The sequence below is a fragment of the Erinaceus europaeus genome, unplaced genomic scaffold, assembly GCF_950295315.1.
Source record: "Erinaceus europaeus unplaced genomic scaffold, mEriEur2.1 scaffold_206, whole genome shotgun sequence".
Lineage (NCBI taxonomy): Eukaryota > Metazoa > Chordata > Mammalia > Eulipotyphla > Erinaceidae > Erinaceus > Erinaceus europaeus.
The window spans coordinates 24,752-38,375 of NW_026648004.1; the positions used below are offsets into that span (position 1 = coordinate 24,752).

At 45.4% G+C, this 13,624-nt stretch overlaps 1 pseudogene; it reads right to left on the reverse strand.

Annotated features, from left to right (window-relative positions):
* Positions 1 to 8,969: 8,969 nt before the first annotated feature.
* On the reverse strand, positions 8,970 to 9,609 carry LOC103112244 (large ribosomal subunit protein eL32-like; annotated as a pseudogene).
* Between the last annotated feature and the right edge of the window lie 4,015 nt (positions 9,610 to 13,624).

Consider the following 13,624-nt stretch of genomic DNA (forward strand, 5'->3'; position numbering starts at 1 on the left):
AGGGGGCTCCTATGTGGTACAAAGACTCAAAGTTAGGTCCTTATTATACACATGTGAGCTCTATTAGGTAAGCTGTCTCCTGGCCTCACATAGGAATATTTTAATAACCTTTTCTGGTGATTGTGGCCTCTGGAACACTTGTGAGAAATAGAGAGTAAAAAGGCAGATAACCTTAGAATAACAGTTGACTCGGGAGTCGGGCTGTAGAGCAGCGGGTTAAGCGCAGGTGGCGCAAAGCACAAGGACCGGCATAAGGATCCCGGTTCGAACCCTGGCTCCCCACCTGCAGGGGAGTCGCTTCACAGGCGGTGAAGCAGGTCTGCAGGTGTCTGTCTTTCTCTCCTCCTCTCTGTCTTCCCCTCCTCTCTCCATTTCTCTCTGTCCTATCCAACAACGACGACAACAACAATAATAATTACAACAATAAAATAACAAGGGCAACAAAAGGGAATAAATAAATAAAATGAAATATTAAAAAAAAGTAGAATAATAGTTGACTCATGTACAATGCGGCGGTCAGGGGCACTGATGTCTTGCTTAGTCAAAAACCCAAGTCTAACCTTTGGCTCCCCCTAAACTTAATTACAATCATCTATCTCCCTTGGTATCATGGGGTTTCTTTTCAGGACACCCCCAGAGACTAAAATCCTTAGACTCTCAAATCCTATATAGTTTTTTCCCCAAAGCTACAGTTTTCCCATACACAGATTCACCCATCTGACACCTGTAGTTGGGTAAATCTGTGAATGCAGAATCCTGAGAGGAAAAAAAAAAAACCTCTAGGCAGAACTGAACCTGAGCAGTTCTACCATCTTTTGGGTCCCCAGACAGCATTTTGGGCACCACTAGAGTGCAGATGGCTCTTCCTTAACAGGTCTTGGAAGCTTCTCCTGTGGAAGCTCTCATCCCATTTGTGGAGAGGACATTCATCAATGTCTTTTTTTTTTTTTCTTACCTCCATGGTCTTTTTAATTTTTTAAAAATTTTTATTTATAAAATGGAAACACTGACAAGACTATAGGATAATAGGGGTACTGTTCCCACCATCAGAACTCCCTATCCCATCCCCTCCCCTGATAGCTTTCCTATTATTTATCCCTCTGGGAGCATGGACCCAAGGTCATTGTGGGATGCAAAAGGTGGAAGGTCTGGCTTCTGTAATTGCTTCCCCGCTGAACATGGGCGCTGACAGGTCGATCCATACTCCCAGATCTTTTAAAAAATTGTATTGCCTCTAGGGGTATTGTTGGGGCTCAGTGTTGGCACTATGAATCCATTGTTCATGGTGGCTATTTTTTCCTTTTTTTTAAAATTTAAATTCATTTCTTTTTTTATTAGATAAGACAGAGGGAAACTGAGAGGGGAGGGAAGGTAGAAAGGAGAGACAAACAGATAACAGTAGCACTGCTTCGCCACTTGTGAAGCTTCTGCCTTGCAGGTGGGGATCAGTGACTGGAGCCTGGGGTTCTTGTGAATAGTAATATGTGTGCTCAGCTGGGTGTCACTGCCTTCCCCCACCCCTGCATTTGTGATCTTGAAGATGTTTTCTTCCTTTCTTTCTTTCTTTCTTTCTTTCTTTCTTTCTTTCTTTCTTTCTTTTATTATTTTTTAAAGATTTTATTTATTTATTAATGAGAAAGATAGGAGGAGAGAGAAAGAACCAAACATCACTCTGGCACATGTGTTGCCGGAGATCGAACTCAGGACCTCATGCTCCAAAAGCCTTATTGCTGCGCCACCTCCCGGACCACGAAGATGTGTACTTTCACTACTCCAGGCAGACTTTTTCAGGTACACAGACAGACAGACCCCAGCACTGGTGCCATAGTACTTCCATGGGGTATGCTGGGGGACTCAAATCTGGGTTGCACTCATAGTAAGGCAGGTCCCCTCTCGGGTGACCCATGTTGCTGCCCCTCTGGATGTCTTCTATGTACCCCTGCAGGTCTACTGTCCACCTTCGCTACCCGCACTGGCCCTCCAGTGACTGGCCTGTACAGACTATCCTGGATAGGCTTCCTGGCTTCTCTCTTCTTGGTGGATTCAACACATGAGAAGTTGTGGCTGAGTCCGGAGGCTAGGAGGAGAATGAGGTGAATGATTTTCTCTATCTCCCTTCCTACTTGGTTGGAGACAAGAGCTATAGCTGCTGCCAGTGGCTCCTCCTTCCACATCCCAGTAACTGTCCCCTTATCGTCATCACCTCTAGTATTCAGTGTGGACTGAACTTCCCACAACTGCCATTCCTGGGTCACAGCACTGGATTTTCTACATCATGTTCACCTAAAAAGAAGCAGAGGGCGAGGGGTGAGTGGTGGCACATCTGGTTGAGCATCTTACCATACAAAGGGACCTGGGCTTAAGCTATCGGTCCCCACCTGCAGGAGGACGAGCCTTGTAAGTGGTGAAGCAGAGCTGTAGGTGTCTGTCTCTTTCTCTCTTTCCCTTCTCTTATGCTTTATTTCTACTCAATAGATTGATGGATAGATAAATAAATTATTTAAGGATAAACAACAAGGCCAAAAAAAAAAAAGGGAAAAAATAGCCTCCAGGAGCAGTGGATTCATAGTGCAGGCACCAAGCCCCAGTGAATAACCCTGGAGGCACAAAACAAAACAAAACAAACGAACAAACAAAACAACTAAATAAATTCAAGAAGCTGTAAGATAGTGAGCTTCTTTGCAGAAGACATGCCTTCCCATGCATGTGGTCCAGGTTTGAGCACTGGTACCACATGGGAGTGCCACAGCACTGGGGGAAACTCTGATACTGTGTTATCTCTTTTTGGAAAAAAAAAAAAAAAGCAAATGTTCAAATGCCATCTACTACTGTGAGAGTGGCCCTACCCCATCCAAGTGCATAGATTACCTGGCTGAATATCTGCCTGGTTCCACTTCATGACCTATTTGGTGGGAGCCCTGAGCAGGCATGCTGAGACTCTTACACCTATTTAGTTGTGGAGTCTCCCAGGTCAAAGACCTGCCTAAGGTCACACAGTGTCACAGTAGGGGAAATGGCTGTGTCTCTTGGATTCCAGAATACTGTCTCCCAAGAGTTGTGTGGGTCTGACCCTCCAGCCCTATCTGTCCTACAGCCCCCACCATCCAGTGCCCCCCAGCCATCCCTATCTGTTCCCCCTCCCAAAACCCTCACCTTATCTTTTGCAGTCTCAGTCGGAGTTCATGCTGGCCTCTTCCTAGCTCCTTGGTAAGTGCTCCTCCTTTAGCACTACCCTCTCTCATGTCTCAGAGGAGCCTGAAGCTACTATTCTCGACTGAGCCTTCTCATTGTATGAATTCATGCCTTGGTCCATGTTATTTCTCCTGTCTGATCGGTTCTTCCCATAAGCCTTCCCTGGAAAAGGCATTGTCTCCTATTTTCTGTTTTGGAAAACCTCTCCCTGACTTTGACTCCTCTATCTTCTCTGCAGACCCAAGTCTTCCCTCCTCGGGGCTCTCATTGCTCCACACACAATCTGGATGTGCCTGAATTCTACCCTCCTATAATGTCCTTTCTCCCTCATTTCTCACCATGTCTTCCTCTCCCTACCATGTGTATATCTACTGATGGGTAACAAATCAACTCCAAATTTAGTGTCTTAAAACAGCTACAGTTGATCTAATTTCTAGTTCTGTGGGTGAGTTGAATGGCTCTGCTGTTGGTGACTGGGCTTGGCTGAACACTTCTACTTCTCCAGGCTGGGGTTCCCTTGCCTGGCAGCTGCTTTTGGCTGATATGAATGATCTCGACTGGGACAACTCATTCTTGCTTTATGCAGTCTCCCATCCTCTGGCAGGTTAAGTCAGACTTGTTATAATGGCTGAGCAGGCCTCTAAGGATAACAAGCAGCAGCATGTATGTCTGATGGAGGCTGGACTTAGAACTAACCCATTGTGACTTTCAGCACAGTATGTGTATCTGTATCTGTATCTGTATCTGTATCTGTATCTGTATGTGTATATATCCAGGGCCTCACAGAACTCCAAGGAGAGACACACAGAGAGAGAGAGGTATATTGAGGGAGAGGAAGAATAATATCAAAGTTTCCCCCATTTCCACAGCACTTCCCATCTTCCCATGTGGCACTGAGTCTTGAACCTGGGTTGCATGCATAACACTGTAGATAGCCTACCCTGTGATGTATCTCACAGACCCCAGAGTTTGTTTGTTCATTTATTCATTCGTTTGTTCCTTTTCTTTTTTGAAGGTTTATTAGTTATTAATGAGAGAAGGGGAGAGAGAGAACCAGAGCATCACTATGGCACATGTGATGTCAGGGATCAGACTCAGGACCTTGGGCTTGACAGTAGAATTTTATCCACAGAGCCACCACCCAGGCTGTAAGAGATATTTCATCCTTCCTTCCTTCCTCCCTTCCTTCCGTCAATCCTTCTCTCCTTCCTTCTTTCCTCTTCCTCTCTCTTTCTCTTCCCTCCTTCCGTTCTTCTTTCCTTTCTTTGGTTTGCCTGCCTGCCTTCCTTTCTTTTAGAACACGGGCCAGCTCTGCTTTATGATAGTGCTGGAGACTGAACTCGGGACTTCTAATACCTCAGGCATGAAAATCTGCTGTATGAAAATATGCTATCTCCCTCGTATTTCTAAAACCCCAGTACATATGGCAAACTCTTGACTATGGGCCTACAAAGTCATGAATTGACCCTGAAAACTTCTTTGTCCTGAGTTTGCACCATCTCTAGCCACATTACCTTTTGTTCTGTGCTTTGTCCCTTCTTCTTCTAGCGTTTGCCCTTCTTCCGTAGCCAGTCAACAGCATCAGGTTGAGCCTGATGTAAAGTTTTGAGACCTCCTTTGAATCTGGAGAGGTGGCAGTCATTGACTATGTGGGTCATAGTCTGTCTGTAGCTGCAGGGGCAGTTCGGGTCGTCTCTGGCTCCCCAGCGATGGAACATAGTGGCGCACCGGCCATGGCCTGTTCGATAGCGATTGAGGAGGGCCCAATCATAACATGCTAGGTCAAAGCCGGGTTGATGCTTGCAGGGGTCTGTGATGAGGTGTTTGTTCTTTACCTCAGCTGACTGCCAACTCTGTTTCCAAGAGACTGGAACAGAGAAGTTCAGTGTAGGCGTAGGGAACCAGATTGGGTGACGAGACGTCAAGCGTTGGACAGGGTGGGCGAAGATATCCGCGTATATTGGCAGGTCCGGTCGAGCGTAGACGTGGGAAATGAACTTAGATGATGCCGCATCCCGACGAATATCTGGCGGGGCGATGTTGCTAAGAACTGGCAGCCATGGAACCGGGGTGGAACGGATGGTTCCAGAAATGATCCTCATGGAGGAATATAATTTGGAATCGACCAAGTGGACATGGGGGCTACGGAACCATACTGGGGCACAGTATTCTGCAGTGGAATAGCATAATGCCAGAGATGATGATCGTAGTGTGGAAGCTTTGTCCCTAAGATGCTCCCTTGTGCCACAGACCTTTGTACATACTTCTCTCTTGCTAGCAACATTCTTCTTCAGTGTTCTCAATTATTCTTTCCCCTTCCTATGAATTTCAACTCAAGCATCTCTTGCTTTTCATGACTACTTTGAATCCTCTTATCATAGACTTTCAGAATACTACATATTTTGCTTCTTATAATCACCATTTTATACTTTTATTTATTTAAAAATTCTTCCATGGAACTTAACATGTACCAGGCTTTGTTCTAAGTATCATATCATCTCACCCTCACCACAACTGTGGGACAAGTACTAGCACTGGCTCCATTTTACAGCTGAGGACGCTGAGGCACTGAGAGGTTAAGTGACTTGACTGAGATCACACAGTCACTAAGGGATGGAGCTGAGACTCAAACTCAGCTTGGTTTCAGCTCCCCCTACCTGTGTCTCTCAGACTACTGTGTGGAGTTGATTCTCCACCCAGAGAATCAACTGTGAGCCCAGTGAAAGCAAAGATCGCTTTGTTCACTCCCTGTTTCAGCCTCCCGTCCTGTTGAGCATGGCATCTGGCACGTGCTAAGTCCTCAACAAACATTTGTGGAAGGAATGAGGTGGAGACATCAGTTGCGGGAAGTCACAGAGGAAACACATTTCTGTAGCAAGGTCCTGACTCTCTTGTCACCTGGTTCCTCCCACAACCCACTCCACTGCAGCCTTGAACCCCAACAATCTACTTTTCCACTCATGTCTCTGGCAGCTGCTGCTGTCCCTGCAGTGGCCCTGAGGACATTTCAGCAATGCCACTCATTCCCCTGCTTTCTAGTCACCCCCAAAACGAATGACCTGCTAAGAGTGCAGTTTTCTTTCCCTCTCGCCCTAACTTTGATTTGATCAGGCCAAATCTGAAATGATGTGTGAAAGTAATGATATTTTGTAATTAAATCTCCAGTGACGGCCACTGCAATTTGTGCTACATGCATTGTTCATAAGGAAAAAATGCATCAATTCATTTTCTGACTGGCTACTCCAGGGACTGGCAATTAGGAGCAGCTCATCTCTTGTCGCCTCGCATATTAAAGAGCTACTGAAACGCAGAGAAAATTTGGGAGCTTTGTTTTTTTTCTTTCCCAACCTTCTAATAATGTTAGCTTAATTAGGGAAGTTCTGTGATAAAGGGAAAGTTTTGGATGATTTGAGCATATTGCGGTTGTAGGAAAGGAAAGAACAAATAAGGAAAAATAAAGATGTCAAGAACAGGGTCTGTGAGAGCCAGAGGGCTGGGAAATTTTCATGCTGAAAGGTTTGACTTTGCTAGGTCCTAGGCTGGCTCTGGTTAAGAATAGGGGCACCTCTCCCTGGGCCCCCCAGCCCCACACCACGCCCCCCAAACCTGGATTCTTGGTGCTAAGTTAAATGTTGTTTGTTTTGCTTCAACTTTTCCTCTTTCTTTCTTCCTTTCTTTCCTTCTTTCTTTCTTTCTTTCTTTCTTTCTTTCTTTCTTTCTTTCTTCCTTCCTTCTTTGCTTTCTTCCTTCCTTCCTTTCTTTTTTCTTTCTTTCTCTTCCTCCTCTTCCTCCTCCTCTCCCACCTCCTCCTCCCCGTCCTTCTCCCTTACTGTCCTTATTTTTGTGATTGTACCTCCAAATGTATCTTTTCCACCTCCTCCTTCCATGGCTCTTCTCTAAACTGGATACTGCTATTGGCTTGCACTCTGGACTAAGGTGCTGAAAAATTGGTTGTTTCATATTTTTTCTTTCTAAAACTTTAAAAAACATTTTTATTATCTTTATTTATTGGATAGAGACAGTCAGAAATTGAGAGGCAAGGGGGAGCTAGAGAGGGAGAGTGACAGAGAGACAGAGAGACACCAGCAGACCTGCTTTACCACTCTCAAAGCTTTCCCTCTGAAGGTGGGGACTGGGGGCTGGAACTTGGGTCCTTATGTAACATGTGTGCTCAACTGGGTGCGCTACCACCCAGCCCCTTTAAATTTTTTTAAATGAGTGTCACTATAGCTTGGGACTGTGCATTTCCACCACTCTGGCAGATATATGTTTTTCTTATTTTCTCCAGGTAGAGGGAGAAAGAAGGAAAGATATCACAGAACCATTGCATAACTGATGAAGCTTCCCCTGTGCAGGGTGTTCCCATGTGGTGACTAGGGACTCAGACCTGGAGGCTTGAGCATAGTAAAGTGTGCTCTGTTGTGTGAGTTATCTTCAGACCTACTTATACTGATTTCTGAAGAGCAATTTTAAGGTCAGAAGGAGATTGAATGGGAAGTACAGAGAACCCACATGTCCCAACTAAAAGGAGCTTCTCTCACTATGCACATCCCTCACCAGGGTGGCACAGTTGCCTTAACTGGTGCCTCACCATTGTTACACTGTCATGGTTCAAGGTCTGTAGTTTACAGACCACACTCTGCGTGGTGCACTTTCTAGGTTCAGACAGACGCATGCATAGTGGTGTATACCTACTATTTGAAGTGAGGTTGCTGGGAGGTAATTATATCATGAGGATGGACGCCTTGTGAATGCTATTTATGTCCTTATAAAATAGACCCCAGAGAGACCCCCCTCACCCCATCTGCTCTGTGAGCACACAGAATGGGAGACATCTATCTCCATACATTGAAGAAGGGCTCAGCAGGTGTTGAATCTGCAGAATCCTACTTAAGAATGTCACTGTCTTAAAGTCTCATGTACTGGACCAGAAAAATAGCTCACTTGGATAGTTGGCTGCACTGCCCTGTGAACAATCCAGATTCAAGCCTGGTCCCCACCACACTGAAAGAAGCTTCTTTGCTGTGGTTCTCTTCACTCTTTCTCTCTCTGCGGCTCTGTCTCTAAATAAGCAAGCAAGCAAACAAGCAAACAAACATACACAAATCCAAGAGAATCTGCAGAACACACAAGGAAGTCAGGCACTGTTTTTCTTCTCTGAGAGAGAAGAGGAAAAAGAAAGAACATGGAAAGTTGTAATTGGTGTAGGTGTGGCTTAGAAAGGAAGTGAAGGAATAGTTTTAGAAGTGAATAAAGGGTCCAGGTGGTGGTGCACAAGGTCAAGTGCACATAGTATGAAGAGGAAAGACCCCTGCAAGAATCCCAGTTGGAACCCTGGCTCCCCACCTGCAGGGGGTCGCTTCACAAGTGGTGAAGCAGGTCTGCAGGTGTCTATCTGTCTCTCCCCCCTCTGTCTTCCCCTTCTCTCTCAATTTCTCTCTGTCCTGTCCAACAGCAAACAATAACAATAAGCAACAGCAATAGCAACAACAACAAAAAAATGAAAAAAAAAAGGTCACCAGGAGCAGTGGATTTGTAGGGCAGACACTGAGCACAGCTATAATGGAGGCAAAAAAAAAAAAAGAGCAAGAAGAAGTGAATAAAAACGGGGAAAACCTGTATCTTTGACTTTGAGAGAACTATGGCAGTTACCATTGGAGGGATTGGGAGTGCAGAAGGTTCATGGTAGGTGTAGTTTGAATTATACTGTTACTTTTATTCTTCTTATTATTAAGGCAGGTCTGTGGTTTACTAACAAGACAAGGTGTGCAGGGCAGTCAGTCATTCTCGATGCTCAGCCTGGCCTTGGGGTTGGTGGCCATTTGGCCAGCTGGGCCGCCCGATCCACAGTGGCTTTTTGGTTCTTGGAGGAGACATTGTGGGCAATCTCTGCACAGTAGGACTTGTTGCAAATGAGCAGCACTTCGAGTTCCTTGACACTGTGCACCAGGAACTTGTGGAAGCCGCTGGGCAGCAGGTGCTTGGTCTTCCTGCTTCTCTCATAGCGGATATTGGTCATCAGGATCTGCTCCTTGAACCTGCACCACACCCTGTTATCGATACCCTGGGCTTCCTCCAGTTTCTCTTGATTTGACATAGCGGTCTGACAGGTGCAGGGTGAACTTCTTTTAAATTTTTTTTTTAAATTATCTTTATTTATTGATAGGATAGAGACTGTCAGAAATTGAGAGGGAAGGGAGGGATAGAGAGGGTGAGAGACAGAGAGATACCTGCAGCACTGCTTTACCACTTGTGAAGCTTGCCCCCTGTAGGTGGGGACTGGGGGCTTGAACCCAGGTCCTTGCACATTGTAACATGTGCACTCAACCAGGTGTGCCACCACCTGGCCCCCAGGATGAACTTCTTGGTCCATTTCTTGACAATCTTGGGCTTCACAAAGGGGCTGAGGGCTGCCATGATGGTGAACAGCAGATGGCCTCCACCTCTGTAGGCAGCACCGAGGAAGAGAACTTATTTTATATAATCTTGTAAATAAATGTTAAGTCATTAATGACAAAGCAAACAACAAACAAACAAAAACACCTCATGTGCTCCAACTATTCCTCCCTCCTATTCCCAAACCCATGGCAACCACTGCTCTTTTTCCTGTCTCCATAGTTTTGCCTTTTCTAGAATGTCACATAGTTGGAATCATACAGTCTTTGCAGCTTGGCTGGTGTTACTTAGTGATGTGCACGTATAGCTCCTTGTCTTCACTAGGTCAGAACAGATCTTCCTGGGAATATTGGAGATGCTCTTCACCTGTGCTACTCAGGCAGGTGATATCTTGGTCACTCTGGGTGACTGTTGAATGAAATACCCCAGACCAGGTGGTGCAGAAACATTTCTCACAGTGTCTCATAGTTCTGGAGGCCAGCAGGTTTATAATCAAGGCTCTGGCAGAGTCAGTGTCTAGTGAGTCCTTCTTGCTGTTTAGAGATAGACGTCTCCTTGCTGTGCTTGAGGGGGGTCTATCTCGGGGTTTATTATAAAGATACTAATCCCATTTATGAAGCCCCACCCTCACAACATATTCACCTCCCAGAGGCTTCACTTGCAAAAATCTTGGGGCTGCCATAAGCTCAATTCCCACTAAAAGGTAAGGTGGTCCCCCCCCCCCCCTCGGTTTCAAAGTTCTCCACCACCTTTAGAAACCCAGGGGTTGCCTTTTAAGGTGTTTAGTCATTACTGATGCAGGTGGGTGCTTTGCTGATGATCTTTGAAAATTGGAATCTATTTGCAGTTCAGAAAGGGGTGCTGGGGAATCTTTGCATATGTATAAAGAAGGTGTTTCCTAAGCATCATAATGGTGTAAATAAGTTTAGATGTATGCTTAAACCCACTTTGCAAGTGTTCCCAAGGTCTTTAGAAATGCTTGTCAGCATATAAACAATTAATGGATTATAAATTACTCTTCTATTTTATTTAAGCTTTTCTTCTAATCATTGATTCCAGGCAAACCTTAGCTTAGTTTGAGCAACTATGGGTACTTGGGAAAAATGTAGGTTTTGTTTTATTCAGCAAAGGTTTGGTTCTAAGGTTAGTATGATCTCCCTATTCTGAATTCAAGGTGGAAGATAACCCTATTAGCCTACTTACTGTTCAGCTGCTCAGACTTACTTTCTTATAAGCTTTTAATGGAGTCAGAAGCTAGTTAAGTCTTGTTAGACATTTTGTCTTGGGTTCTCACTTCTTTCTGTCCTCTGTATGAAAGCTGACACTTATTTATCATCTCTCAAGTACCTGGCTCTGAACTGATGTCTCTTAGCCTATTTCAGGCTATCTGTAACTTTGCATGGGAAGCATTTGTTTGGCCATTTTGCATAGCAGTCAGTCATCTCTCTTCCAGAGGTGGGAAGATTGCAGAGAGTGCCTACCAGGTGAAGTGTGTCAGATGACTGGGACTTAGATCATTGGTTCTTCATCTAGATGAACAGTAATAGCACCTGGACAGCATTTTAAAAGTACTGATGTCCAGGATGACCCTAGACTAATGAAATTGATCTCTGGGAGTAGAACTGTTTTTTCCTTTTTTTTTTTTTTTCAAAGCTCCCCAAGAGGGGAGTTGAGAACCATAGCACTGGAGAGCAGTGGACTGATGTTGAGTCCTTCCATTTAGTGTAGTGGAATCAATGTGTACATAAGAGCCAGCAGGACTTGGGTTCAAATATTAGCTTGGCTACATGATAGCTGTGATTTTTTGGATGACTTATCTGGCCATTGGAAATCTTCCTTTTGAATAATTGATGATGGAATTACTTTTTATTTTTAGGAGCTCGGGTCTTATGCATTAGTGATCCCACTATTCACAGGCTGATTCTTTTTTTTTTTAATTTTTATTTATAAAAAGGAAACACTGAAAAAAAACTACAGGATAAGAGGGGTACAACTCCACACAATATCCACCACCAGAACTCCATATCCCATCCCCTCCCTTGAAAGCTTTCCTGTTCTTTATCTCTCTGGGAGTATGGACCCAGGGTCATTATGGGGTGTAGAAGGTGAAAGGTCTGGTTTCTGTAATTGCTTCCCCGCTGAACATGGGCACTGGCAAGTAGATCCATACTTCTAGCCACAGGCTAATCCTTTTCATCCTTTAAAAAAAGATTTCAGATAGAGACAGTCTAAGAGAGAGAGAGAGAGAGACACAGAGAGAGAGACAGAGAGAGATAGATAGATAGAGATAGATAGATAGAGAGATATCACAACTTTGCTCCACCACCTTTGGAGCTTCCCTGGGGTTGAGTCATGGTTGTCTCGGGGCTTGAACTCAGGACTTCATAAATGATAAGCTATGTACCCTAACAGATGATATATTTCTCTTACAATAATAATTACTGATAAGACTTGTAAGGTTTATCTGTAGTACCCAATGTGATACTCAGGCACCCAGAGTACCCCAATAAGTCATGCTGTCCTCATGAACTGCCCACCACCATCTTTTCCCAGCCTTGTCCATAGTGGCCTGGTCCTCACCCTGCCTAGAAGCCTGTGGCTGACCCCCAGCCTGAGACTGGCTGTGCCTTCAGAAGCTATCCCCTTTGCTGATGGCCAAGATGTGCTCAGCCTTGCCCATCTTCTGAGGAGGATGGTATCGACATTTCAAAACAGTTTAATTATTCTGCGGCTGCTTGGCTATTAGCTGCGACAAGAGAGCTCAGGGCTATTTTTCAGCATTAATTTTCCATTTGAAATGAATTCCTTTTGGTTACACTTTTTAAATGTTTCTTTTAATTAGACGCAATTACTTCAGAAGAATTGCTTTTATTCCTCAGCCTGAGATCCCAGTGATAAAGTCGCTATCTGGCCCCACGAACGGCCGGGACGGCTCATTTAGTCGCTGCACTAAAGTATATTGAACTAGGAAATTATACAGCGAATCAACTATTAATTCCTTTTATGATCGCTCACTCTAACATCTTGAATGAGATCTTCAGGGGGAAATTTAGTCACAATAGGGATCATTGTTCTTCACCTCTAGCCGCCAGCCCAGGGTGAGGGGGGTAGGTAGCAACTGGGGGTAGGTACCCTAGTGCTGGGTCCTCCTGTATAGGGGGTTCGAGGGCTCCTAGCCTTCCTAGAGGCTGGGGGGCAGTGCAGTAAAAGACCCCTGGCAGGGCTGGAGAGGATGGCCCTCGCCCCCCTGTGAGAGGATGGCTTACCGTTGTACAAAGGGAGGGAGGGAGCAGGTCACTGTGCACATTGAAGCTTGAGCATTTTGATTCTTCCTGGGCTTGGTGCACAGGAGGGAGCCCGGGAGTCAGTAGGTGGCACTCTTCCCTCTGTGATGGAAGCTTGGCTTTGAGCTGATGGGGGAGGCTCTAGACGAGCTTTTGCAGACAGAGCTGCAAGAACCCTTTTTTCTTCTAGTGGTTTCAACCCAACCCATCCTTAACAGATTGGGAAACTGAGGTGCAGAGAGTGTACAGTCCCTTGCAGACAAAGGCAGAAACAGCTCTCTTGGGTCTCTGCCAGTTTTCTGAACATGCCACCTTTTCCCCCACCCCCATGCTGAGATTTTTCTTGGGAATGGAAGTCTCCCTCTAGTTCTAACTGACTGATGACTTCTGAAGCATGTGCTGAGGTTGAAAACCTCAATTCTGCCCACCTAGGGCTGATCTGCCTGCCTTTCTCTCCCCCACCCTCCAGCCCATCTACACAAAATTGCTACATGGGCAGGGTCAGAGAGCATCCCTGGGCACTTGGAAACCACAGGGCTGCAGGTGCCTGGCTTTGGGCTGGTTTAGGGATGGCCCTGATGCTGGAGGTGACCTCAGGACAGTCAGCCTTTGCTAACACTGCCAGACAGCTGCTCCAAGAGACTGAGACCAAGAAAACAACTCCTGATCCCGAGGAGCTGTCCACTCCAAACCACCCCAAGACAGACGTGTGCTGTTTCTCCCAGAAGAGTGGCAGCTGGAAGGATGGCTGG